This window comes from Pleurodeles waltl, chromosome 9, assembly GCF_031143425.1.
Source record: "Pleurodeles waltl isolate 20211129_DDA chromosome 9, aPleWal1.hap1.20221129, whole genome shotgun sequence".
Classification (NCBI taxonomy): Eukaryota; Metazoa; Chordata; class Amphibia; order Caudata; family Salamandridae; genus Pleurodeles; species Pleurodeles waltl.
The window spans coordinates 811,832,332-811,858,597 of NC_090448.1; positions in this window are offsets into that span (position 1 = coordinate 811,832,332).

Genomic DNA, 26,266 nt, shown 5'->3' on the forward strand with positions numbered 1-26,266 from the left:
GGAAGACTTGCCTAGGACCAAGGTGGAAAGGACCTTATCAAGTCAATTTAGTGACAACAACAGCTGTGAAGTGTGCTGGTCTTCTGAATTAGATTCATGCAAGCCACACACGCGAAGTTCCATGTCCTCTTGAAGACACCAGGCCTGACTCAATATGAGTGAATGCAGAAGGTGAAGGGGTTCAGATGAACCAAGCAGTGAGGACTGAACAAGTGGCTGAAGCAGAACTCATGCAAGATGGTGAAAATCCAAGTATTCCAAATGCAGATAAAGATGCAGGAGAGCAAAGTCAAACCCAACTGACTCCTGCCAACACAGTAAACATTGAGAGTCCAGTTGTACCTGAAAACAGAAATGTAAAAGGAGATCAATGGCCTGTATCCACACCTGACCAGGTTGCTGATAAACTCCCAACTATAACAGAAGCAGTTGAAGAATCAAATCAAAGTGAGGGTAAAATGTGTGCTGTGAGAAGAACAAAAAGGAAAAGAGTGCCAAGCTGCAAATACTCTTCACCTGAATGGATCTAACTTGTTGTAAATGAATGGGAAAACAAGTTTATGGCCTGTAGCAGTGAGCGTAGCGGTAAGGACATACGAGACAACTCCGGATTTTAGGTTTGAGAGAGATGCATATTTAATTGGCAGTGTACAAGTCCGCGCTATCAGTCTATTAGTCTCTTCTTTCTCAATGTAATAATCTCTTCTTTCCTCTTCTCTCTTTCAGGTCCTCTGGAGTCCCGCCGAAGATCTTGTGGGGGAATGGTGTCGCCAGGGAAACTGGAAAAGGAAAGAAGGTAAGGTAAGTCGTAACTCTTGAACCGTGTTAGTATAGTGAGAGGATTTGGGGAGAGAGTGGGTGTATGGTGAACTACAAAGAAATGGGTGTAGGAAAGGGGGGGGGGTTGTTTTTTTTTTACCTGATAGTAGAATCACCTTAGTGAAATAAAGTTCTATGGAGGACCCGTCAACTATATCTCACCCGTGTCATCAAGGTAAGTGTAGATATTAGGGAAAAGAGGTCACGCTCCGTAATTAATTCCCTTATCCTCCAAGCATCCCAGAACAAAGGCCAATGGTGCAATCAGAGAAAAAAAAAAAACTTTTCAACAGTCTCTGCTAGTTATTCCCCCTCTTGATCCCTTCCCTTTCACCCTTCCTCCCTCACCCTCCCTCTTTCCCCTTCCTCTTTCCCCAGCAAAGCATTTATCCAGCTGTGAAAACAGGACTGTACCTGCTGGAGCCACGCTCCTCCAGGGACGTGGCGGAGTTTTGGCGTTTCTGGGCTTCTTTGCCCTTTGTCAGGTCTGTCTCCAGGAGTCAGCTGTCCCTGGCGGCTCCGCTCCTTGTGAGGGTCTTCACCTCGTCGTTCCTTTGCTTCTGCGTTTCCCGACTCTGTCTTCCTTTCTCTTCCCGCATTGTCCTCTCGTCTCTGTTCCTCCGTGTCGTCTTCTCCTTCCTGTTTCTCTGCATCATCCTCTCCCCTCCAGGGACGTCCCTCCGTCTTTTCTGCAACGGGAATCCGGATATCCGGATTCCCGAGGGGCGTGTCTTCCAGTTCCAGCCCCGCGGTGCCCCCGGGGTCTCGGCCGGTCTGGAGGCCGCCATGATTGGTACCCGGGTGTTCCGGCGCCCGGCTACATGGCCTTTTGTTTCGACCGTGAGAATTCAGATAAACATTCTGAAACTTGAAATTGCATCTGTACTGAGTTTTGAAATAACCTATTCCAATTGACCAACAGAGACACTCCAAACTGGAAGTGACAATAAGTGATCATCAGACAGTAATTTAAAAAAATGGAACATTGTTAACTGTTTTTGAGAACCATTTTAGTTGAGACTTGAAGTTTCTAGAAAATGGAGAACTGTTGTAAATAAGTGCAGAAAGACTTTTGAATAGCCGCTTTAGATTTGATTTGCCCCTCTCTGATTCTACAGCAGTCATGAACCCAGAACAGGGTAGACCTAGTAGATGTACATATGTGTACATTGGTTTAGTCACAGTATGTATGATTGTGTGCATTTTATTGATTGCAGGAATAAGTGTTTCAGGGAAAGAATATATGTAAAGCACAACAACTCCAGTGCAGGGAATAAAACCATCTACGCGGGCGAAGATTCATAAGGATGAGAGATTGCTTCATTTAGATGTTGCAAAGGGAGATTTGTCTTCCAATGTTTATTATAGCTTGCTGTATGAATATGTGGCTACAATGAATGTGTCTGACCGTTATGTGTGCACACAGATTCATTTGTCAGTAGAATAATGGAACACATATCACAGCTTACCACTGAATTATGGCATTAGTTACAGCTTACCGTTAACATGTTTGTACAATCAGGAGTACATTCAGTATTTTCACCCAAACTTTGACCTTGTTTTCTCTTTTATTCCTGTTAATCGCATTTGAGCAGCATTGCAAAGGCTGAGAACATAGATATGTTAGGATGATTCTTTGAACATACACCCATAGAAAGAATTTAACATGTATTCTCACACAAGTAGAGAAAGAGTTCATTAATCAAATTGATGACAGGAAGAAAGCAATGAAAGAAAAGATAGATAAGGGCCTAATTTCACATGATTACAAAAATAAATCTGCTTATAACACGCCTGATACACAAGGAGACTAGCTTTAGATTGGCAACATGTAGGGAAGCTTTGTATATATGGCCGCAGTCAAAAACTGAAAATAAGTTTGTAGGGACTGATGAATGAAGACATGTGTTTTTTGTTTAAGAATGTATGGGATTTTATGTTAAATGGACAAACCCTGCTGCTCCTGGTGTATATTACATTTGTGGGAAGAACGCATAGTGCAAGTTACCAAAAGGTCGGTATGGCACGTTATATATGGGTTGTTTTTCTGAAAATGTATCAAGTAGACAATTTTGACCACCCAGCAGGGCACAGGAGTCCTAAAATAAGGATTAAAGAAGGAGTAGGTAGTTCAGAGATTACCTCAGATATGTTTGGAGCTTTTGTTCCATCAGTAGGTGTGATCCTAAATTACATCACAATAAAGAAGTTATCAACTATTGTAGATAAAATCTCAACTGATTTTGCAGGTCCAATGCTCCTAATGGACACCGAAATGGTTGTGGTAAGCTCAATGGTTTTGCAGAATCGCCTTGCATTAGACATTCTTTTAGCAAAAGAAGGCAGAGTCTGTCAACTTTTAAAGATGCAACATTGTTGCACCTATATACCTAACAACAGTAAGGTGATAAGAAGATATATTTCTAACCTGACAAGTCTGAAAAATAACTTGAATAACCTGAAACAAACAAATATTTGGGAGACAATAGGTGAAGGATTCTCTGAAGTGGGATATTGGTTTGGAGATTTAGGAAATGGATTTGTGAGAATGATCCTTAAAACTTTGTTGCTTGTGACAGTGTGCATAATTTGTGCACTTGGATTTTACAAAACTTACAATTTCTGGAAGATACAAAGAGCAAAGAATAAGCAGAGAAGGGAAGAGATTGAAATGGAGAAACAGATACTACAAGAACCTGAAGAAAAATGAAAATTACTGCAGATCTATCATGCCACAAGGCTTTGCGTTGTCTCATTGTAAATGATAGAGATCAAATTTTACTAGTACATAAGTGGCATACAAGTTAGCATATAGTGATTTATAAACCTTCATTTAAAAGCCTAATAGAGAAATTGATATGAAATGTAAAAATGTGGATGTTTTAAATATGGTGAGCATTGTGACCTCCATTTGTTTTCGACACTATGGGGGTCATTCCTACCCTGGCGGTCCGAGACCGCCAGGGTAGGGGACGGAGGAAGCACCGCCAACAGGCTGGTGGTGCTTCTGGGGCTATTCTGACCGCGGCGGTAAAGCGGCGGTCAGAAAAGGGAAGCCGGCGGTTTCCCGTCGGTTTCCCGCTGCCCGTGTGAATCCTCCACGGCGGCGCTGCAAGCAGTGCCGCCATGGGGATTCCGACCCCCTTCCCGCCAGCCTGGTTCTGGCGGTTTTCACCGCCAGAACCAGGCTGGCGGGAACAGGTGTCATGGGGCCCCTGGGGCCCCCTGCAGTGCCCATGCCACTGGCATGGGCACTGCAGGGGCCCCCTAACAGGGCCCCACATTGATTTTCAGTGTCTGCTTGGCAGACACTGAAAATCGCGACGGGTGCAACTGCACTCGTCGCACACCAGCAACTCCGCCGGCTCCATTCGGAGCCGGCTTCCTCGTTGCTGGTGCTTTCCCGCTGGGCGGGCGGGCGGCCTTTTGCCGGTCGCCCGCCAGCCCAGCGGGAAAGTCAGAATGACCGCCGCGGTCTTTTGACCGCGGTACAGTCTTCTGGCGGTTCCCGCGTGGCGGGCGGTGTCCGCTGCCCGCCAAAGTAGGAATGAGGGCCTATGTTTTGCCATGACAGATGTGCATTTATATTCTAATGATCTACAGACATGAATTAATATCAAAAGTATTATTTTTAGACAAACAGTAGTGAAGAAGAATATATTATCAGTATTAAATGAGCATGACTTAATTGTACTTACATTGCTTTAAATTAATTTATTAACATGAGTTACATGTGTGCAAAAAATTAAGTGCACGTTTAAACTGTTGTAATGTCAGGCACCTATAATGATTGCAATTAAATAATTTGCTCTGCATATTTGATTCAAATTTTAAGGTAGGCAATAGGATTTGTATGTATTAATTGCATTACTATGTATTTAGGATTCCTTAGCTAAACTAGGCCTGAAGATTCATTGTGCAGCAGTAGGAGAAAAGTGCAAATTCAATCTGTTCCCTTTGACCTGAATTATTTCCTAGGTTGCTGATGTGACAGTGAATGTGCTATTGTATTAAAGACATAGAACATGTGTTAATTGATAATAAATGCAACAGTTCTAGCTGTCGAACAAGAAAGGAGGCATTTTATTAAATTCACATGAGAACTGTTAAAATTATCCTGTGCACCCCAGGAAAACCCTGGGAAAAAATCGCAAACTTTCAATTGAGAAACAAGTGTTATAGTTAGGCGGAACTGTATGAATTTTGCGAAATGACTCTGCACATCCCATTGGAAAATACGGAACAGTTGCAAACATGATGTTTTCAATGATTTTCCATTAAATATTGATTCATTTGCTAAGATGAGCCCAAATGGAAGACAAACCAGAAACCTGTGGCCATTTCTATTTAGGGAGAGACTTTTTAAACTTTTAGTCAGAGTAAGTGCTGTCTTGCGTCTGACCCCTTTATGTGGTGCTGCTCTCTCTCTTCTCCTGAATGCCCATGACCCTTAGATGTCTTCTGAAGAATCAAAGTTATCCTTTTTATTTGTCTCCTTTACTCATTTACTTATGCTGTTCAGTATTAACATCGCCAATAAATTCTAAACTTCTGACCTGCCCTATTTGCAGCTTGTGTTCTGCACTGCCCCAGATGCCACTGTCTACTGATGGTGAGAAGCTGTGAGCGCCCTGGACTGACAAGTCTTATATGTCTGCTGTCCTACGAGGAGAGGTATATAATCCATAATGTGGTTTCTTGTTTTCTTCAGCTTAGATGATTACACCAGTGTATTTCTATAGTGAGTAACCCTAGCTAGATGATTTTTCGAAATTATTTTTGTCTCCACTTTTGTTTTGCCCGCATATGTTATTCTGTCTCCAAACGTGCAAGTTGAAATTCATATTAGTGATAAGGATGGCCCAGCCCCGAAAACTGAGTGGTATAACTGAAGTTTGATGGTTTACTGATGTCACCATCATCTGCTTCGAAATCTGGTTGGGAGTTATTGTTCATAGGGGTCTTTGTTGTTTTTGTAATCTTCTTCGAATGCTGCATTTTGTTGAAAATGCTTTAGGCTTGCCACAAGATCACCCTGATTCTGACTGTCTTTTTAAGATTAGGCATGTCCTTGCTCATTTTGTAGATCGGTTTTCAGAGGTCTGTGTTCCAGGGAAATAAATATCTGTGGACGAGTCTTTGGTCCTGTTCAAGGGTCCTTTGGTTTTTAGGCAGTATATTCCTAGCAAGAGGGCACAGTATGGAATTAAAATGTATATGCTGCCTGAAAGTAGTACAGGATATGTTTATAACTTCCGGGTCTACACTGGTAGGGATTCCAGTATTGACCCCCTTGGTTGTCCGCCCCCTTTTGGAGTTAGTGAGAAAATTGTGTGGGAACTTGGTAGACTGCTGTTTAACAAAGGTCACCATTTGTACGTCGATAACTTCTACACTGGAATAAAGTTGTGCAAGGAATTGTTTAGAGTGGACACTGTTGCTTGTGGCACAATCCGTTCTAACCGGAAAGGCTATCCAAAGGAGCTTGTCTGTAAAATCTTGAGAAGGGACAGTGCAGTGTCTTGCGGAAAGATGAGCTGCTAGCTCTGAAGTTTACAAACAGGAGGGATGTCTACATGCTAACTACCATCCATGACGAGAGTACTTAGCCTGTGACTGGGGTCAGGTTGCCGAAGTGTGCAAACCTGTGTGCATATTAGATTATAATAACCACATGGGGGTGTAGATAGAGTTGATCAGAGGTTGGAACCTTATTCTACTGTTCGTAAGTCTTACGTTTGGTATAAGAAGTTAGCAATTCCCCTTGGCAACTTCTAATGCATTTATTGTGTTCAAGGATAGTTCTCCAGAGTCAAAGATGACATTTGTGAAATTTCAGGAGTCAGTGATAGAGAGCCTTATTGTGGTGGAAAGGCAAGAGTTCCTAGAGAAGCAGTGGTGGAGGATGTGGCTAGATTGCAAGATCACCACTTGTCTGAGCACATTCCTCCGACACCCAAAAAAGACTTTCCCGCTAAGAAATGTAGAGTCTGAGCTCGAAGAGGTATCCGGAGGAGACTCGTATGTTCTGCCCAGATTGTTCTTTAAAGCTTGGGATGTGTGTGGGTGGCTGTTTCAGGAGTTACCACACAAACAAATTATTGGGAACTACAATGAACGTAAACTGCCTGTTTTATATTTTCATATGTTCAGTTTCAGGGTTGGCATTACTTTTATGTATTCAGTTAGAGCTTTTGTCTTTGTAGTCTATTTACTTATTTTTAATAAGTTATTGGTTTCTTTGTTGTTTAAAAAACAAAAATAAAGTGTGCATGGAGTGGCGCTTGGCTGGTGGTGTGCGTGGAGTGGCGCTTGGCTGGTGGTGTGCGTGGAGTTGCGCTTGGCTGGCAGTGTAAATAGTGACTTGCTGTTGGCCACAGCCAGCCAAACGCCAGTCCACACACTCCCATCAGCTGGTGTGATTGATGTATCGGGCATGTGGGCATCTGAAAGTGATGGGCCCTTGAAGGGCGCTGTCTATTGCTGCAAGTGTTTTAATGTGCTGGGCCAGCAGCTGACGGCGTGAATGGTCTTATGCATGTCATGTATGAAAGGTGTGTGAATGGACTGTAAAAGGTTGGTGCCTTGACGCGCCTCTAGAGCTCACGAGCTGTGAGTCATTGGTTCAGTTTTTTGGGCCTTTCAGTTATTAACAGTGCATTTCATTTTTGTGAGGTCTCTTGTTAATAAAATTTGACCTACTGAGCCATCACTCACCCTCGTGCCAAATCCAACCAGTATGTGTGGTAAAAAAGACAAAACCTGCTCCACTTTAGTCCGGCATCGCAGCACACCCGTGACATGCTAGATGTCTCTGGTGGGACCCTGATGATGAAGCACGCCACCAACTTGGTTGGCGGGTGAGGGGTTTTTTCAGCACAACCTAAGTGCATTTCTTTTCACATTTTTAGTGTTTGAAACATCACAGAAGGATGTGGATACTTCAAAATGATCTATTACAAAACAACCTGTTTTTGCAGGGGTCCACCTGCGTTTCTGGTCCCGGGTGAGGCGGTCATCTAGGGAAACCTACCAAAACCCAGACATTTTTGAAAACTAGACAACTGGTGGAGTTTAGGGAGGTGTGGCTTGTGGGGATCCCCCAACATTTTCATACCCATACTACCTGCAAACCTCAAAATTTCCTTAAAAAAGCATATTTTCTTCACTTTTCTTTGTAGGATCACTGCACCAGCACACATTTCCTACCACCCAGCTTTCCCTCAGTCTCCCAAGTAAAATGATACCTCACTTGTGTGGGTCCCCAAAGCAGAGTCAGCCTAAAAATGTATTACAAATAATTGTGCTTATCAACTTGCTGTGCTATCCCCTGAATCTCTTCACATTTTGGCCTTTTCCCTTTTGCAGGCATCTGGGCCACCCACACAAGTGAGGTGCCATCTTTATCGGGAGACCTGGGGGAATTTTTGATAGAAGGAAATTTGTGGCTCCTCTTAGATTCCAGAACTTTCCGTCACCGAAATCTGAGGATTTGTTTTTGTTCTTGCCAAATTTTCAGGTTTGCAAAGGATTCTGGGTTACCGAACCTGGTGAGAGCCCCACAAGTCACCCCATTCAGCTGCCGGCTGAGCCAGAGGCCAAAATCCGCAGCTAGGCACTTTGCAAAAAACAGGCCAGTTTTCTTTGGGAAAATGTGATGTGTCCATGTTCCTGTCACGGGCACTACGCCTACCCATATAAGTGAGGTACCATTTTTATTGGGAGACCGGGGGAAACACTGGGTAGAAGGAAGCCTGTGGCTCCCCTCAGATTCCAGAACTTTCCATCACCGAAATATGAGGAAAAAGTGTTTTTTTTGCCAACTTTTGAGGTTTGCCAAGGATTCTGGGTAACAGAACCTGATGAGAGCCCCACAAGTCACCCCATTCAGAATTCCCCTAGGTGTCTAGTTTACAAAAATGTCTGGGTGTGCTAGGTTTTCCTAGCTGCCCGCTGAGCCAGAGGCCAAAATCCACAACTAGGCACTCTGCAAAAAACAGGCACGTTTCTTTGGGAAAATGTGATGTGTCCATGTTCTGTTTTGGGGCATTTCCTGGTGCTGGCACTAGGTGTACCCACACAAGTGAGGTATCATTTTTATCAGGAGACTTGGGGGAATGCTGGGTGGAAGTAAATTTGTGGCTCCTCTTAGATTCTAGAACCTTCTGACACCGAAATCTGAGGATTTGTTTTTGTTCTTGCCAAATTTTGAGGTTTGCAAAGGATTCTGGGTTACCGAACCTGGTGAGAGCCCCACAAGTCACCCCATTCTGAATTCTCCCAGGTGTCTAGTTATCAGAAATGTCCAGTTTTGCTAGGTTTTCCTAGGTGCCAGCTGAGCTACAGGCCAAAATCCACAGGTTGGCACTTTGCAAAAAACTGGCCAGTTTTCTTTGGGAAAATGTGTTGTGTCCATGTTGTATTTTGGGGCATTTCCTGTCACGGGCACTAGGCCTATCCACATAAGTGAGGTACCATTTTTATCCGGGCAACTGGGGGAACGTTGGGTATAAGGAAGTCTGTGGCTCCCCTCAGATTCCAGAACTTTCCATCACCGAAATATGAGGAAAAAAGTGTTTTGTGCCAAATGTTGAGGTTTGCAAAGGATTCTGTGTAACAGAACCTGGTGAGAGCCCCACAAGTCACCCCATTCTGAATTTCCCTTGGTGTCTAGTTTTCAGAAATATCTGGGTGTGTTAGGTGTTCCTAGGTTCTGGCTGAGCCAGAGGCCAAACTCCACAGCTAGGCACTTTGCAAAAAACAGGCTAGTTTTCTTTGGGAAAAATGTGATGTATCCATCTTGTGTTTTGGGGCATTTCCTGTCGCGGGCACTAGGCGTACCCACACAAGTGAGGTACCATTTTTATCAGGAGACTTTGGGGAACGCTGGGTGGAAGTAAATATGTGGCTGCTCTTAGATTCTAGAACTTTCCATCACCGAACTTTGAGGAAAAGGTATTTGTTTTGCCAACTTTTGAGGTTTGCACAGGATTCTGGGTAACAGAACCTGATGAGAGCCCCACAAGTCACCCCATTCTGAATTTGCCTAGGTGTTTAGTCTTCAGAAATGTACATGTTTGCTAGGTTTTCCTAGGTGACAGCTGAGCTAGAGGCCAAAATCCACAGCTAGGCACTTTCCAAAAAAAGGCCAGTTTTCTTTGGGAAAATGTGATGTGTCCGTGTTGTGTTTTGGGGCGTTTCCTGTCGCATGCACCAGGTCTACCCATACAATTGAGGTACCATTTCTATCGGGAGACCTGGGGGAACACTGGGTGGAAGGAAGTCTGTGGCTCCCCTCAGATTCCAGAACTTTCCATCACCAAAATATGAGGAAAAAGTGTTTTCTTTTCCAAATGTTGAGGTTTGCAAAGGATTCTGTGTAACAGAACCTGGTGAGAGCCCCACAAGTCAGCCCATTCTGAATTTCCCTGGGTGTCTAGTTTTCAGAAATGTCTGGGTGTGCTAGGTTTTCATAGGTGCCGGCTGAGCCAGAGGGCAAAATCCATAGCTAGGCACTTTGCAAAAACAGGGCAGTTTTCTTTGGGAAAAATGTGATGTATCTATGTTGTCTTTGGGGTATTTCCTGTTGCGGGCACGAGGCGTACCCACACAAGTGAGGTACCATTTTTATCAGGAGTCTTGGGGGAACGCTGGGTGGAAGTACATTTGTGGCTCCTCTTAGATTCTAGAACTTTCCATCACCGAAATTTGAGGAAAAGGTATTTGTTTTGCCAACTTTTGAGGTTTGCACAGGGTTCTGTGTAACAGACCTGATGAGAGCCCCACAAGTCACCCCATTCTGAATTTGCCTAGGTGTCTAGTCTTCAGAAATGTACAGGTTTGCTAGGTTTTCGTAGGTGCCAGCTGAGCTAGAGGCCAAAATCCACAGCTAGGCATTTTCCAAAAAACAGGCTAGTTTTCCTTGGGAAAATGTGATGTGTCCATGTTGTTTTTTGGGGCATTTCCTGTTATGGGCACTAGGCCTACCCACACAAGTGAGATACCATTTTTACTGGGGGACCTGGGTGAATGCTGGGTAGAAGGAAGTCTGTGGTTCCCCTCAGATTTCAGAACATTCCATCATCGAAATGTGGGGAAAAAGTGTCTTTTTGCCAAATGTTGAGGTTTGCAAAGGATTCTGGGTAACAGAACCTGCTGAGAGCCACACAAGTCACCCCATTCTGAAGTCCCCTAGGTGTCTAGTTTTCAGAAATGTCCAGGTTTGATAGATTTTCCTAGGTGTCGGCTGAGCTAGAAGCCAAAATCCACATCTAGGCACTTTGCAAAAACAGGCCAGTTTTTCTTTGGGAAAATGTAATGTGTCCATCTTGTGTTTTGGTGTCATCGTTATCGGGAGACCTGGGGGAATTCTGGATAGAAGGAAATTTGTGGCTCCTCTTAGATTCCAGAACTTTCCGTCACCGAAATGTGAGGAAAAAGTGATTTTTTTTGCCAACTTTTCAGGTTTGCAAAGGATTCTGGGTAACCGAACCTGGTGAGAGCACCACAAGTCACCCCATTCTGAATTCCCCCAGGTGTCTAATTTTCAGAAATGTCCAGGTTTGCTAGGTTTTCTTTGGTGCCAGCTGAGCTAGAGGCCAAAATCCACAGCTAGGCACTTTGCAAAAACAGGCCAGTTTTCTTTGGGAAAATGTGATGTGTCCATGTTGCTGTCACGGGCACTAGGCCTACCCACATAAGTGAGGTACCATTTTTATCAGGAGACTTGGGGGAACGCTGGGTGGAAGTAAATTTGTGTCTCCTCTTAGATTCTAGAACTTTCCGACACCGAAATCTGAGGAATTTGGTTTGTTTTTGCCAAATTTTGAGGTTTGCAAAGGATTCTGGGTAGCAGAACCTGATGAGAACCCCACAAGTCACCCCATTCTGAATTTGCCTAGGTGTCTGTTTTTCAGAAATGTACAGGTTAGCTAGGTTTTCCTAGGTGCCGGCTGAGCTAGAAGCCAAAATCCACAGGTAGGCACTTTGCAAAAAACTGGCCAGTTTTCCTTGGGAAAATGTGATGTGTCCATGTTGTTTTTTGGGGCATTTCGTATTATGGACACTAGGCCTACCCACACAAGTGAGGTACCATTTTTATTGGGGGACCTGGGTGAATGCTGGGTAGAAGGAAGTCTGTGGCTCCCCTCAGATTTCAGAACATTCCATCATCGAAATGTGAGGAAAAAGTGTATTTTTGCCAAATGTTGAGGTTTGCAAAGGATTCTGGGTAACAGAACCTGCTGAGAGCCACACAAGTCACCCATTCTGAATTCCCCTAGGTGTCTAGTTTTCAGAAATGTCCAGGTTTGATAGGTTTTCCTAGGTGTCGGCTGAGCTAGAAGCCAAAATCCACATCTTGGCACTATGCAAAAACAGGCCAGTTTTCTTTGGGAAAATGTGATGTGTCCATGTTGTGTTTTGGTGCCATTTTTATCGGGAGACCTGGGGGAATTCTGGATAGAAGGAAATTTGTGGCTCCTCTTAGATTCCAGAACTTTCCGTCACCGAAATGTGAGGAAAACGTTTTTTTTTTTGCCAACTTTTCAGGTTTGCAAAGGATTCTGGGTAACCGAACCTGTTGGGAGCACCACAAGTCACCCCATTCTGAATTCCCCCAGGTGTCTAATTTTCAGAAATGTCCAGGTTTGCTAGGTTTTCTTTGGTGCCAGCTGAGCTAGAGGCCAAAATCCACAGCTAGGCACTTTGCAAAAAGCAGGCCAGTTTTCTTTGGGAAAATGTGATGTGTCCATGTTCCTGTCACGGGCACTAGGCCTACCCACATAAGTGAGGTACCATTTTTATCAGGAGACTTGGGGGAACGCTGGGTGGAAGTAAATTTGTGGCTCCTCTTAGATTCTAGAACTTTCCGACACCAAAATCTGAGGAATTTGTTTTGTTTTTGCCAAATTTTGAGGTTTGCAAAGGATTCTTGGTAGCAGAACCTGATGAGAACCCCACAAGTCACCCCATTCTGAATTTGCCTAGGTGTCTGTTGTTCAGAAATGTACAGGTTAGCTAGGTTTTCCTAGGTGCCGGCTGAGCTAGAAACCAAAATCCACAGGTAGGCACTTTGCAAAAAACTGGCCACTTTTCTTTGGGAAAATGTGATGTGTCCATCTTGTGTTTTGGTGCATTTCCTGTCACGAGCACTAGGCCTACCCACACAAGTGAGGTACCATTTTTATTAGTGGACCTAGGTGAATGCTGGGTATGAGGAAGTCTGTGGCTCCCCTCAGATTCCAGAACTTTCCATCACCAAAATGAGGAAAAAGTGTTTTTTTGCCAAATTGTGAGGTTTACAAAGGATTCTGTGTAACAGAACCTGGTGAGAGCCCCACAAGCCACCCCATTCTGAATTTCCCTTGGTGTCTAGTTTTCAGAAATATCTGGGTGTGTTAGGTGTTCCTAGGTGCCGGCTGAGCCAGAGGCCAAAATCCACAGGTAGGCACTTTGCAAAAAACAGGTTAGTTTTCTTTGGGAAAAATGTGATGTAAGCATGTTGTGTTTTGGGGCATTTCCTGTCGCGGGCACTAGGCATACCCACACAAGTGAGGCACCGTTATTATCAGGAGACTTGGGGGAACTCTGGGTGGAAGTAAATGTGTGGCTCCTCTTAGATTCTAGAACTTTCCATCACCGAAATGTGAGGAAAAGGTACTTTTGTTGCCAACTTTTGAGGTTTGCAAAGGATTCTGGGTAACAGAACCTAGTGAAAGCCCCACAAGTCACCCCTTTCTGAATTCCCCTAGATGTCTAGTGTTCAGAAATGTACAGATTTGCTAGGTTTTCCTTGGTGGCAGCTGAGCTAGAGGCCAAAATCCACAGCTAGGCACTTTGCAAAAAAAACAGGCCAGTTTTCTTTGGGAAAATGTGATGTGCCCATGTTGTTTTTGGGGCATTTCCTGTTATGGGCACTAGGCCTACCCACACAAGTGAGGTATCATTTTTAATGGGGGACCTGGGTGAATGCTGGGTAGAAGGAAGTCTGTGGCTTCCCTCTGATTCCAGAATATTCCATCACCGAAATGTGAGGAAAACGTGTGTTTTTGCCACATTTTGAGGTGTGCAAAGGATTCTGAGTAACAGAACCTGCTGAGAGCCCCACAAGTCACCCCATTCTGAATTCCCCTAGGTGTCTAGTTTTCAGAAATGTCCAGGTTTGATAGGGTTTCCTAGGTATCAGCTGAGCTAGAAGCCAAAATCCACAGCTAGGCACTTTGCAATAAACAGGCCAGTTTTCTTTGGGAAAATGTGATGTGTCCATCTTGTGTTTTGGGGCATTTCCTGTCACGGGCACTAGGCCTAACCACACAAGTGAGGTACCATTTTTATCAGGAGACCTGGGGAATGTTGGTTGGAAGAAAGTTTTTAACTCCCCTTAGATTCAAGAACTTTCAATCACCGCAATGTGAGGAAAAAGTAATGTTTTGCCAACTTTTGAGGTTTGAAAAGGATTCTGGGTAGCAGAACCTGGTAAGAGCCCCACAAGTCACCCTACTCTGAATTTCCATAGGTGTCTAGTTTTCAGAAATGTCCAGGTTTGCTAGGTTTTCCTAAGTACAAGCTGAGCTAGAGGCCAAAATCCTCAGCTAGGCACTTTGCAAAAAACAGGGCAGTTTTCTTTGGGAAAATGTGATGTGTCCATGTTGTGTTTTGTGGCATTTCCTGTCGCGGGCACTAGGCCTACCCACACAACTGAGGTACCATTTTTATTGGTGGACCTGGGTGAATGCTAGGTAGAAGAAAGTCTGTGGCTCCCCTCAGACTCCAGAACGTTCCATCACTGAAATGGGAGGAAAAAGTGTTGTTTTGCTCAATTTTGAGGTGTGCAAAGGATTCTGGGTAGCAGAACCTGCTGAGAGCCCCACAAGGCACCCCATTCTGAATTCCCCTAGGTGTCTAGTTTTCAGAAATGTCCAGGTTTGCTGGGTTTTCCTAGGTGTCGGCTGGGCTAGAAGCCAAATTCCCCAGCTAGGCACTTTTAAAAAAACAGGCCAGTTTTCTTTGGGAAAATGTGATGGGTCCATCTTGTGTTTTGGAGCATTTCCTGTCACAGGCACTAGGCCTACCCACATAAGTGAGGTACCATTTTTATCGGGAGACCTGGGGGAACGTTGGGTAGAAGGAAGTTTGTAGCTCCCCTTAGTTTCCAGATCGTCCAGTCACCGAAACGTGAGGAAAATGTGTTTTTTTGGGCAAATTTTGAGGGTTGCAAAGGATTCTGGGTAACAGAACCTAGTGAGAGCCCCACAAGTCACCCCTTTCTGAATTCCCCTAGGTGTTTCGTTTTCAGAAATGTCCAGGTTTGCTAGGTTTTCCTAAGTACAAGCTGAGCTAGAGGCCAAAATCCATAGCTAGGCACTTTGCAAAAAACAGGCCAGTTTTCTTTGGGAAAATGTGATGAGTCTGTGTTGTGTTTTGGGGTGTTTCCTGTCGCGGGCATCAGGTCTACCCACACAAGTGAGGTACCATTTTTATCGGGAGACCTGGGGGAACACTGGGTGGAAGGAAGTTTGTGGCTCCCCTCAGATTCCGGAACTTTCCTTCATCGAAATGTGAGGAAAAAGATTTTTTTGCCAAATTCTGAGGTTTGCAAATGATTCTGGGTAACAGAACCTGGTGAGCGCCGCACGAGTCACCCCTTTCGGAATTCCCCTAGGTGTCTAGTTTTCAGAAATGTCCAGGTTTGCTAGGTTTTCCTAGGTATCGGCTGAGCAAGAAGACAAAATCCACAGCTAGGCACTTTTAAAAAAACAGGCCAGTTTTCTTTGGGAAAATGTGATGGGTCCATCTTGTGTTTTGGGGCATTTCCTGTCACAGGCACTAGGCCTACCCACATAAGTGAGGTACCATTTTTATCGGGAGACCTGGGGGAACGTTGGGTAGAAGGAAGTTTGTAGCTCCCCTTAGTTTCCAGATCGTCGAATCACCAAAATGTGAGGAAAATGTGTTTTTTTGGGCAAATTTTGAGGGTTGCAAAGGATTCTGGGTAACAGAACCTAGTGAGAGCCCCACAAGTCACCCCTTTCTGAATTCCCCTAGGTGTCTAGTTTTCAGAAATGACCAGGTTTGTGAGCTTTTCCTAGGTGCAAGCTGAGCGAGAGGCCAAAATCCACAGCTAGGCACTTTGCAAAAAATAGGTCAGTTTTCTTTGGGAAAATGTGATGTGTCCATGTTGTGTTTTGGGGCATTTCCTGTTGCGGGCACTAGGCCTACCCACACAAGTGAGGCACCATTTTTATCGGGAGATTTGGGGGAAATTTGTGGCTCCTCTCAGATTCCAGAACTTTCTGTCACCGAAATATGAGGAAAAAGGTTTTTTTTGCAAAAGTTTGAGGTTTGCAAAGGATTCTGGGTAATAGAACCTGGTGAGAGCCCCACAAGTCAGCCCATCCTGGATTCCCGTATCTGTCTCTATTGGAAAAATGCACAGGTTTGGTAGGTTTCCCTAGGTAGCGGCTGAGCTAGAGGCCAAAATCCACAGCCAGTGGCGGCCAGCAGCTTTAGGAGGGAGGGGGGCGGGCTGGGCACACACACACACACACACACACGTTCTTTCACACACAGACACGCACGCATGCACGCACATTCATTAACAACACTCATACCATTCAAACATGCACGCACGCACCAAACATTCATTTTAAAACATCATACACACTCATTCTTTCACACACGCACGCACATCCATTAACAACATTCATACCATTCAAATACGCATGCATGCACCAAACTTTCATTTTAAAAGATCGCACACACTCATTCTTTCACACACACCCATGCACGCACGAACATCCATTAACAACACTCAAACATGCACGCGCGCACCAAACATTCAATTTAAAACATCACACACAAACACACATACACACACACACACTTACCTTCAGCCTCCAGGTCCCAGGAGGGTTGGGACTGCTTCCTTCCCTCATTGGCTGACCTCAGGTCAGCCAATGAGGGAAGGTAGCAGTCCCAGCCTCGTCACAGAGTGGGATGGGGTCAGTGAGACTGCTGACCCCACCCCACTCTGTGACAAAGTGTCACTGACTGACACTCGCCCTGGGCGCTTCAGGGCTTAAACCTGAAGCGCCCGGGGCGAGTGTCAATGGGTGCCGCTTTCCTCATCACCCAGGGGAGGGCCTCGAGGCACCTTTGCTCAGCCGAGGAGGTCACGCTCATAGGAGCTGTGACCTCCTTAGCCCAGTAAATTTCAGCTCAGGCAGCCAGGAGTCTGCGCAAATCGTGCTTGGATCACTCCTGGCTGTCTGAGCTGAATATGAAGAGTGTCTGTCAGGCTGGCCTTTGTTCAGCCTGACAGACACTCTTCATGAGGGGCAAAAGGTGGGGGGGGCGTGGCCCATCCGCCCTAAAGGACGGGCCGCCACTGTCCACAGCTAGGCACTTTCTGAAAAACACATCTGATTTCAATGTAAAAATGTGATGTGTCCATGTTGTGTTTCCTTTCGTGGGCATGAGGCCTACCCACACAAATGAGGTACCATTATTATCGGGGGACTTGGGGGAACACACAATAGAAGAACAAGTGTTATTGCCCCTTGTCTTTCTCTACATTTTCCCTTCCAAATGTAAGACAGTGTGTAAAAAAGACGTCTGTTTGAGAAATGCCCTGTAATTCTCATGCTAGTGTGCGGACCCCGAAATTCAGAGATGTGCAAATAACCTCTGTTTCTCAACACCCTATTATGTGCCCATTTTGGAAATACAAAGGTTTTCTTGATTCCTATTTTTGACTCTTTATATTACCAAATAAATTGCTGTATACCCAGTATACAATAAAAACCAATTTCAAGGTGCACCTCATTTATTGGCTCTGGTTACCTAGGGTTCTTGATGAACCTACAAGCCCTATATGTCGCAGCAATGAGAAGAGTCAAGCAGACGTAGCGGTATATTGCTTTTGAAAATCTGACACCGCAAGAAAAAGTTACAGATCAACACGTGGAGAGAAAGGGCTGGGTTTTTTTTTACCTCAATTTCAATATTTTTTTATTTCAGCTATTATTTTCTGTAGGAAAACCTTGTTGGATTGACACAAATGACCCCTTACTGAAGTCAGAATTGTGTCTGCTTTTGAGAAATGTTTAGGGATCCAGCATTGATTTCACACCCATTTCTGTCACTAACTAGAAGGAGGCTAAAACAAATTGTAAAAATGGGGTACGCCCCAGTAAAATGCCAAAATATGTTGAAAAATGTGGTTTGCTGATTGAAGTCTGCTGTCACTGAAAGCTGGGAAGATGGTGATTTTAGCAGCAGAATGCCTTTGTTGATGCCATTTTCAGGGATAAAACCACAAGCCTTCTTCTGCAGCCCTTCTGTTCCATCATTGTTTTGAAAATAACGAAATATTTGCTGTATTTTGGCTAATTTCTTGGTCTCCTTCAGTGAAACCCACAAACTCTGGGTACCTCTAAAATCCCTAGGATGTTGGAAAAAAAGGTCGCAAATTTGGTGTGGGTAGCTTATGTGGACAAAAGTTATGAGGGCATAATCGCGAACTGCCCCAAATAGCCCAAAAAAGGCTCAGCACTTGAGGGCAAAAGGCCTTGCAGTGAAGGGGTTAACAGTATTGATGTTTAATGAGCTTAATCTCTTTAGATGTTTTGGCCAGCCTATGGTCTTCATGTATGTTTAGAAATTAGTTTTGCATTTACCTTACATTGACTTTGTGGTTGTAATAAAGCTTTGAAACTTGATTCAGTTTGGAGTTCTGTTTTTGTGGTCAAATTGGTCATGGTGTTTTAAATTATGTATGTTTCTCATGTTATTGATCTGTGTTAAATGAATCTGATTACCACACTCCTCACTGTGTCCAAAGATTTAGTTGACCTCTAGTGTAGGTGGGACAAGATGTGGTGTCTCACCAGGGTGCGTGCAGTTTCTGAACCCAAGGTGGGAAGAAGACCTCTGTGTGGGCTCCATCACATATTACATTACAGATGACATCTTGTATGAAATCATTGATAAAATCACTGCAACATTTTCAATAAAATTATTGATAAGAAAACTGGTCACAGCAGGGGCACGAGTTTTAGTTACCTTAGGGCATGAGTTATAGTTACTTGAGGTTAGTATAACTGATGAATTGGTTTTGTATGTTTAAAACATTACGTTGTCACTGAAATTCTCACCTAATTATAATGATACTTTAACCCTCTTTTTCAGTGAACATCTATCTATCTATCTATCTATCTATCTATCTATCTATTTATTTTCCACAGTGACGGTCAACACAGTGTAGTTAAAGTTTCGATAGGAAGAAACATTTTTTGTATTGCTTATTACTTTAACGCCATTTGAAATATCTTCACAAAACTTTCCCAAAAAAGTTTATCTACCTCATTTACTTCCTGGAAAGTTTCAGGGTGATCTGTGAAGCAGCAGCCAAGACAAAGGGTGGGGTGCCAAGACATTCATTTCCCATCTTAATTACCTTAGGAAAAATCGGTTGTCGATACTGAATAAATGGCTGAACAGAATTACACCAAATTTGGCAAAGAAAAATAACTTTACTCGGAAAGCCAGCTTTTTTTGTGATTTGTTTAGCCGTTTTTTAGAAATTTGCATTTAAAAGGTGCATGGGTTGGTCATGAAGGGCTAAAAAAATGTGTATATGAATGATTGGTAAATTAAAAAAAGAAGGCCTTCTGATTGGCCAAGGGATCTTTTTCTCCCGGCTGGCCGTGCAAAGCAAAGTTGGTTGCAGGCCCTTAATGTAGGCCTGTCCCTCTAGCCAGATCCCTTGCATGCATGGCTGACTGTCATTCGGAGTGGGGCTTGGGCTGCCTTTGGGGTGTTAAGTGCAAGGCCTGGTTGGATGTTACATTTCATCAGTGATACCATTTAGCATGTCATGAGTGATGTACCATGTGAGATGATAAGCATTGCACGACCATGGTGCAAGTTAGTTAGCTCAGTAAACTAGAACAGGTGAATTTTACTGATTGCTTTGGTTTCTAAATATTTGTTTTTCTATTATTTCAGCAGCTAACTATACCATCACTCTAACCAATGGTTTCGTACGTAAATATACATCAAACACTTTGCTCACTGGCTCAGTGGAATGGAAACTTGCTGCTAAAAAGCATCACAGACACAAATTCTAATCCCGACACAATCATGTTTACAAACACAATTTAAAAATTGAAATTAAAATAAATCACAAAAATGCTCTGACCAGATTCGAAGTCTGATCTCATACAATACTCACTTGAATAGCAACCCTCCAACTGACACAGCCACTGTGCCAGCAATTGGAAGTGCTTCTGTTTAAAGAGGTCTTATCTTCTTTCACACAGAAGAGCAAGGCAATGCACACAGCAGGAGCATGTGTAACTCATGATTCCTACTGTGAGCTGCAGTTCCAGAACAGACGTTTCACTGTCAAGTGCATCAGCCAACGCATCAGAAAAGCAAATCATGTAGAAAAGATGTGATTTTGAATAAATAATACGTGCACACACTATTTGCTCATGTGGATTTGGAAACATTGCGTGTCAGAAAAGGCAGGGTATTGACTGGGTGGTATAAATGAGGGTGATAATCACCCAAATACTGGTCAGGTGGCACACTGTGTCATCCACAGAAATCTGTTTTACACTTCAGTTTATTTAAGTTATATGTGCAGCATAAAACTTCAATCAGAAAAATTCTACATAGCACCTGTAAAGGCACATGTGACGAGCGGCCATGACGAAATTAAATACATGTTCCAGAGCTTAATCAGTGGAAATGAGGATGAAATCATAAATGCAGGTAATTTAGGAGGTTGTTAGAATATAAGTATAATGAAAGACAATTGAAGATAAGCCTAAGGGAATTTGAGAGACAGGGTAAAAGCAGGAGGGAGCAGGGCAGCGTTGGATTTTATGAGCCGAGGTAGGACCACTGTCAGTTTGAATCAATTGGGGCATCTCTCTGTGAAAATAGTGATTAAAAAATAAATCAGTACATTGGAGGTAATTGATAAGGGTTTCATGATATGAGGACTGAAAGAGTTTGATGGTGCATACAATGGATTTGGACTTTTAATTATAGGAATGAGTTCAGCTGCTGACGTTGTAAACTGTGAGAGGGGAAACCTGGAGGTTTCAGATCACAGTGGGTTCAGAACAGGAAGAAGCGAAAGAGAGAACAGGTCTGATTAACTGCCCTGGGGAAGGGGTGTTTGTACACGGAGGAGCTACAGGCAGAATGGTGACAATAATCAGGTGGTAGTGATATGGTAATGGAAGGTTTAAAGTGGGTTAGTGTATTAGATATGAGTATGAGAGCTAGGAGTTTGCCATGTAAGTGGGTAGATGTGAGATATGTGTTGGCTTAGGACTGTTCAGAGAGGCACTGAGTGAAGAGGGTATACTGTGCATTGTTACTAAATGGAAGGCTGAAGTTGCCAAAAAGCATATTTGATGTGGACGTAAGCATATTTCAAGTATAAACAGCAGGTCAAGTTTAAAAAAAAAAAAAAATAGATGTATCACTCCTGGAGGACAACAGATGATGTTAGTGTTTGTCTTGAACAGTGAGATAGTTGTTGTGGACTGTCTTTGCAGAATGATAGGAGGATTGATGGCGTGAGAATCAAAACAGCGGTAAGTGTCTTGTTGCATAGAATGCCAACTCCACTACTTTCTTGTTGGTGCACGGGGTGTGTGACGTGAGGTCAGTGTAGGAGCTGTAGGTGTGTCAGAATCCTTGTCGCGATTCAAGTCTCAGGAATAGCTGTTAAGTGAAGTTGGGTTTGTTAACGCGTCCCTTTATGTCAAGTTTATACACATTTGGACTTGTTTTAGGCCGATGAATCTTTTGACCCAGTGGTGAGACACTGTAGAACGAGATAACTAATCAATATGTCAAGTAATATGTCAAAGACGTTATCAACATATACCACCACAATATATTTTACTTTAGACATTTGTTAATCTGTCGGCGCAACCATGACCTTTCAGCCATGAATAGCCACACCTTTATTGGAGATTTTTGTGAATTTTATTCCCTATTGATTACAATCTAATAATAAGAGTGTCAATCTCAAAACCAAGAAGCACAAGAGCAAAGTCACAACACAATGGCTATGATAAGACTTAAATAATGCAAAGATCACGAACATGAGAACGCCAACATAAGTATTGCATAGATCAGAGTGCATAGAATTTCGTATATATCTCAGTTTAGCATAGCACAATGTCAGTCACGTATATTTGCGTCAGTCAAAGTGATCACCTAGCCTAACCACTAATTAGCATCAGCATGTTGGACTTCAGGCAAAATAATTTTGAACACAAATTTGGAAAACATCTGACTAAGGTCTCTATCCAAAAATACATCAGTTGGTACCTAGAAAGAAAAAGCAAACAGACTAATTACATTAGCATTGTCATAATTACCCTCCTCGGAATAAGTCAGCATACAGGATCAGTCTTCGTCTTCAGGACATCAGTTACATCGCCAACGGTCTATTTCATCTAAGGACAAGAGGACACTTTCCTCATAAGGAGGAAAAGTGTAAAGGGCAGTCTATGGGTGAATATGGTTTTGTCTAAGTCTCAAATCACCAAACAAAGTGACAGAGTTTCTGGATGCAATCAATATCATTCCCTACCTAATTCTAACGACCCTTCTGTGTCAAGAGTTTTTATCCCTTTTCCATAATACATTCCCCCAAATTTCTATTGGATAATCGTTATACCCCACTATCTTTAGCCTATCAAATTATACATTAGGTAATGCAAATTGTCACCCCACGATAATTTATAACGTTTTGATTGGTCTTCATAATTGGCGTCTTCGTAGGTGGCACATCCGGGGTTACTTCATCCTTTGGCACATTCCTCAGGTCAAAAGTTCTCTTTTCCAGGGTAAACGTCCTTGAATGTTTCTAATATTGTTGCAAAACGTATAAAACTTATATTAAAGCAGCTAGCATGCGGATGAGAAAAGTTAGCATTGATACATTAAACGAAGAAGAAGAGAACAAATGCTGGGTCATGGCCCTTTACAAGTCAGCACACTGGAAAACAGAAAAAATAAGTTTTAATATGAGAGCTACACGGCTAAAACTTCGACTCACGCTAATTTAATGCCTATGGGTTCTAATGTAATCTTCGTAGGAGTTTAACATATTCAATTAGTTATAATGCAAACAATTATTTCCTTCAGTCGACATTAGTTTTACGTGCACAATAGAAGGTTCACACTTATAATCATGTTAAGAATACATTTAACAACAATATTTTATGATCGTTTTGTATGTAGCATTGTTAGATATAAGCATTTCACATCTAGTATATGTAATATTTAAACTACGCTCTCTCAGTCCCTCCTCTGATGACGCTCGTCATCACACAAATCTTTCTTTAAACTTTTCACTTTTAATTTTCCACCTTGCGCATTATACGCATTTCAACATCTTGCCCTTTATGTGAGCTTTCCCAAATTTCATTAAACATTTTCTCTCTTTCACTTTCTTCATTTCTCCTGGTTCTTTTAGTCCAATTTTTCTTTATTTTGTCATTGATTTTACATGCCCCCCATAATCCTAATAAACAGACTAAGATAATTAATAAACCCATCAATATTTTTGCAAGAACCCCATTCCAAATGTTGGTAAACCAGCTCCCTACTCTGGCAATTCCTTTCCCAAATTTCTCCCAAACACCAAGTTCTTTCAAATCCTTCAAATCTGTACTATCTCTAGTAGGGTTAGTGAGCATACTTCTAATCTTTTTACTGTTATCCGGTATAAATGAGCAGCAATGACGCTCATTGAGCATCTTGCAGACCCCTCCACTTTTAGCTAAAAGAATGTCTAAAGCAAGTCGATTTTGAAGAGTCATAGCCCTTTCTGCAGCAAGTTCAGTATCCATCAGGAGTATGGCCCCTGTAAAATTTGTCAGCATGTTATCCACTATAGTAGACAACTTTTGAATCTTCATAGAATTCAAGATAACCCCTACTGATGGGATTATAGCTCCAAATATATCACCAATGACAGCCGCCACTGATTCTCGTTTCTGTCTGGGGTGTTGTAATTCAGACGTCTTAGGTATTTGCTTTAGGTCATCAATTTGGTAAATCTTTGGAAATACTATTCCCAAATAACAGGTCCCATACCATCCCTTAGGGAGACGGTAATAAGCATTTAACCCACAGATGTAATAGATTCCAAGAATCGCTGGGTCTTGTCCATTTAGCATAAAGGTCCATTTACTCTGAAACAAAAACACATGCCTACATTCACTCGTTCCCACAAACAAATTATCCTGTTCATATTTCGGCCTATATACACAAAGCCTACCTACATGTAATGCATCTATAGCTAATTTGCCTTGCGTTTTGATTGCAGTGTAAGCATAATCATTTGCGTATGTGCGCTTCTCTAATCCTTTTTCTAATCTTTCTTTTAATGCTTTGCGTCTATCATCTGTGTGGTCTAAAAAGCTTTCTTCTACAGGTGATAATAGGCAAGTCAAATTATTGCGATGTGCATAAGCAGTCCCAAATGTAAGCGTTGGCTCAAAGAATCCCCTATCTATTTTTATATCATGTTCCTTAGCTAATTTGTTCAAAAATTCTATTACAGGCACAAAAGAAAACACAACATCCAGATTTGAATAAAAATATTGCACATGCTCTTGATTATAGAAACTTGTTAATAACAGGCTACAACTAATCCCGTAGTTTAAAGGGAGGCTATGATAAGTAACTCCCTCCTGCACGGATGAAAGAATTTTAGTACATACATAACAATCTTTCGCATCCATTGTTTCCACATATTCGTTTAGTAAGCGATAGAAGACGTTAGTAGAAAGTTCCCCTTTTGCATTAGCTCCCTCATGCATGTGTCTTGCATCTTGTTGGAATCTCTCCCATGGTGTTAGTGTGGTAGTTTCAGGTTTTGAAGTAGCGTTAGCAGTTTCTTTCTCTATCCAAGGCATACCTACAATTACTTCCACAATTATTATTGCACACACAACACCTATTATAAGACCTAACCAACCACACACCTTACTTCCCTTGCTAGTATTTCTATTGTAAGCCATGTCTGTATAGAATCAGATAGTAGAGCAACAATCAACTAGAGGATGGTTAAAAAAAAAAAATTCTTTGTTTATTTACAGTGTCTACACTCACTCCAGGACCTCTTCTTGTCAAATCCGGTTAGCAGCTTGTCGTAATCAAGTTTTCAATAGTCAAATCCGGTTCTAGTGTCACTTTAGGTAATTCATAAAGTCTTTTTTCTCAATTTTCAGATTCAGATTTCATCCAAGATTTTCTTCAGCTTTGCTCAAGTTCCATAGTATTGACCTGGTACTTCTCGATCGAAGCAGAATGCTAAAAACTCTTGTTGCCATTCAGAGGTTGTAGCATATGCCCATTCAAGACCTGTATATCTTCTGTTTGCGATGCTTTATCTATTTAACCTTCGCTCACCCTGTTGTTCTCCTTCGCTTAGATCATCCACTCTAGATGTATTGTTCTCTTCAGTTATTGTGTCATTTGATACATCTCTTATCTTGAGGAGTGGCTTATCTGCCCAATCGTCGCCTCTATGGGTCTTTTCTCGATGTTTCCTTTCAGGACGTTGGACAGTACCCTCCTCTTGTAATATGGTGTTTTCTCTTGATGGACCTGCAACTGGTTCAGGAAGCTCTGGTTCGTTCTGATTCCTCTCTACAATTTCTCCTTCTTCTTCTTCTTCTGGTTCCGTGCCGGGTTCGAATTCTAACCTGTAGCCGTCTACTTCTGGGAGAACCTCTCCTTGACTTAGTTCTCCTGTCAGTTCTTCTGAGATAGGCACTCCGTCACCTCTCTCGAACTCATTAGCTGTTTGAGGGACAAGGCTGTTCTCAGAGGGCTCTCTGATAGTGTCAGTTCCTTCTTGACTGTTCTCCTGCCCTGAGACTTCCCCTTCTACAGTTGGTGTGCCGGAAACTTCAAGTTCCTCGTCAACAGGACATGTTACCCTTTTTGTATGACTGGCATGTATCCAGTTGGGAACCCCAGCACACTTTACGGCAGTAGTAGTCGTCAATATTACTTGATACGGCCCTTTCCAACGTGGTTCTAGACACGATTTTCTCACGTGCTTCTTGACAACCACCCAGCCACCGGCTTGAAGAGAGTGGCCTGGCTCTCCGATCGATGGCAACGTTTTAGCTTCCACCTGGTGAGAGAAAGAGCAAATCACAACAGCCAAACCTTTGCAGTAATCCAACACCATATCATCTGTAATATTTACTAGTGCATTTGCAGGTACTGCTGGTAATCTCATTGCTCTGCCCATGAGGATTTCATGGGGAGACAGTCCTGTCTTCTTATCTGGGGTATTTCTCATTGACATTAGCACTAGAGGCAAGGCATCTGGCCACTTCATGTTAGTTGCTGCGCACATTTTTGCCATTCTTGATTTCAAAGTACCGTT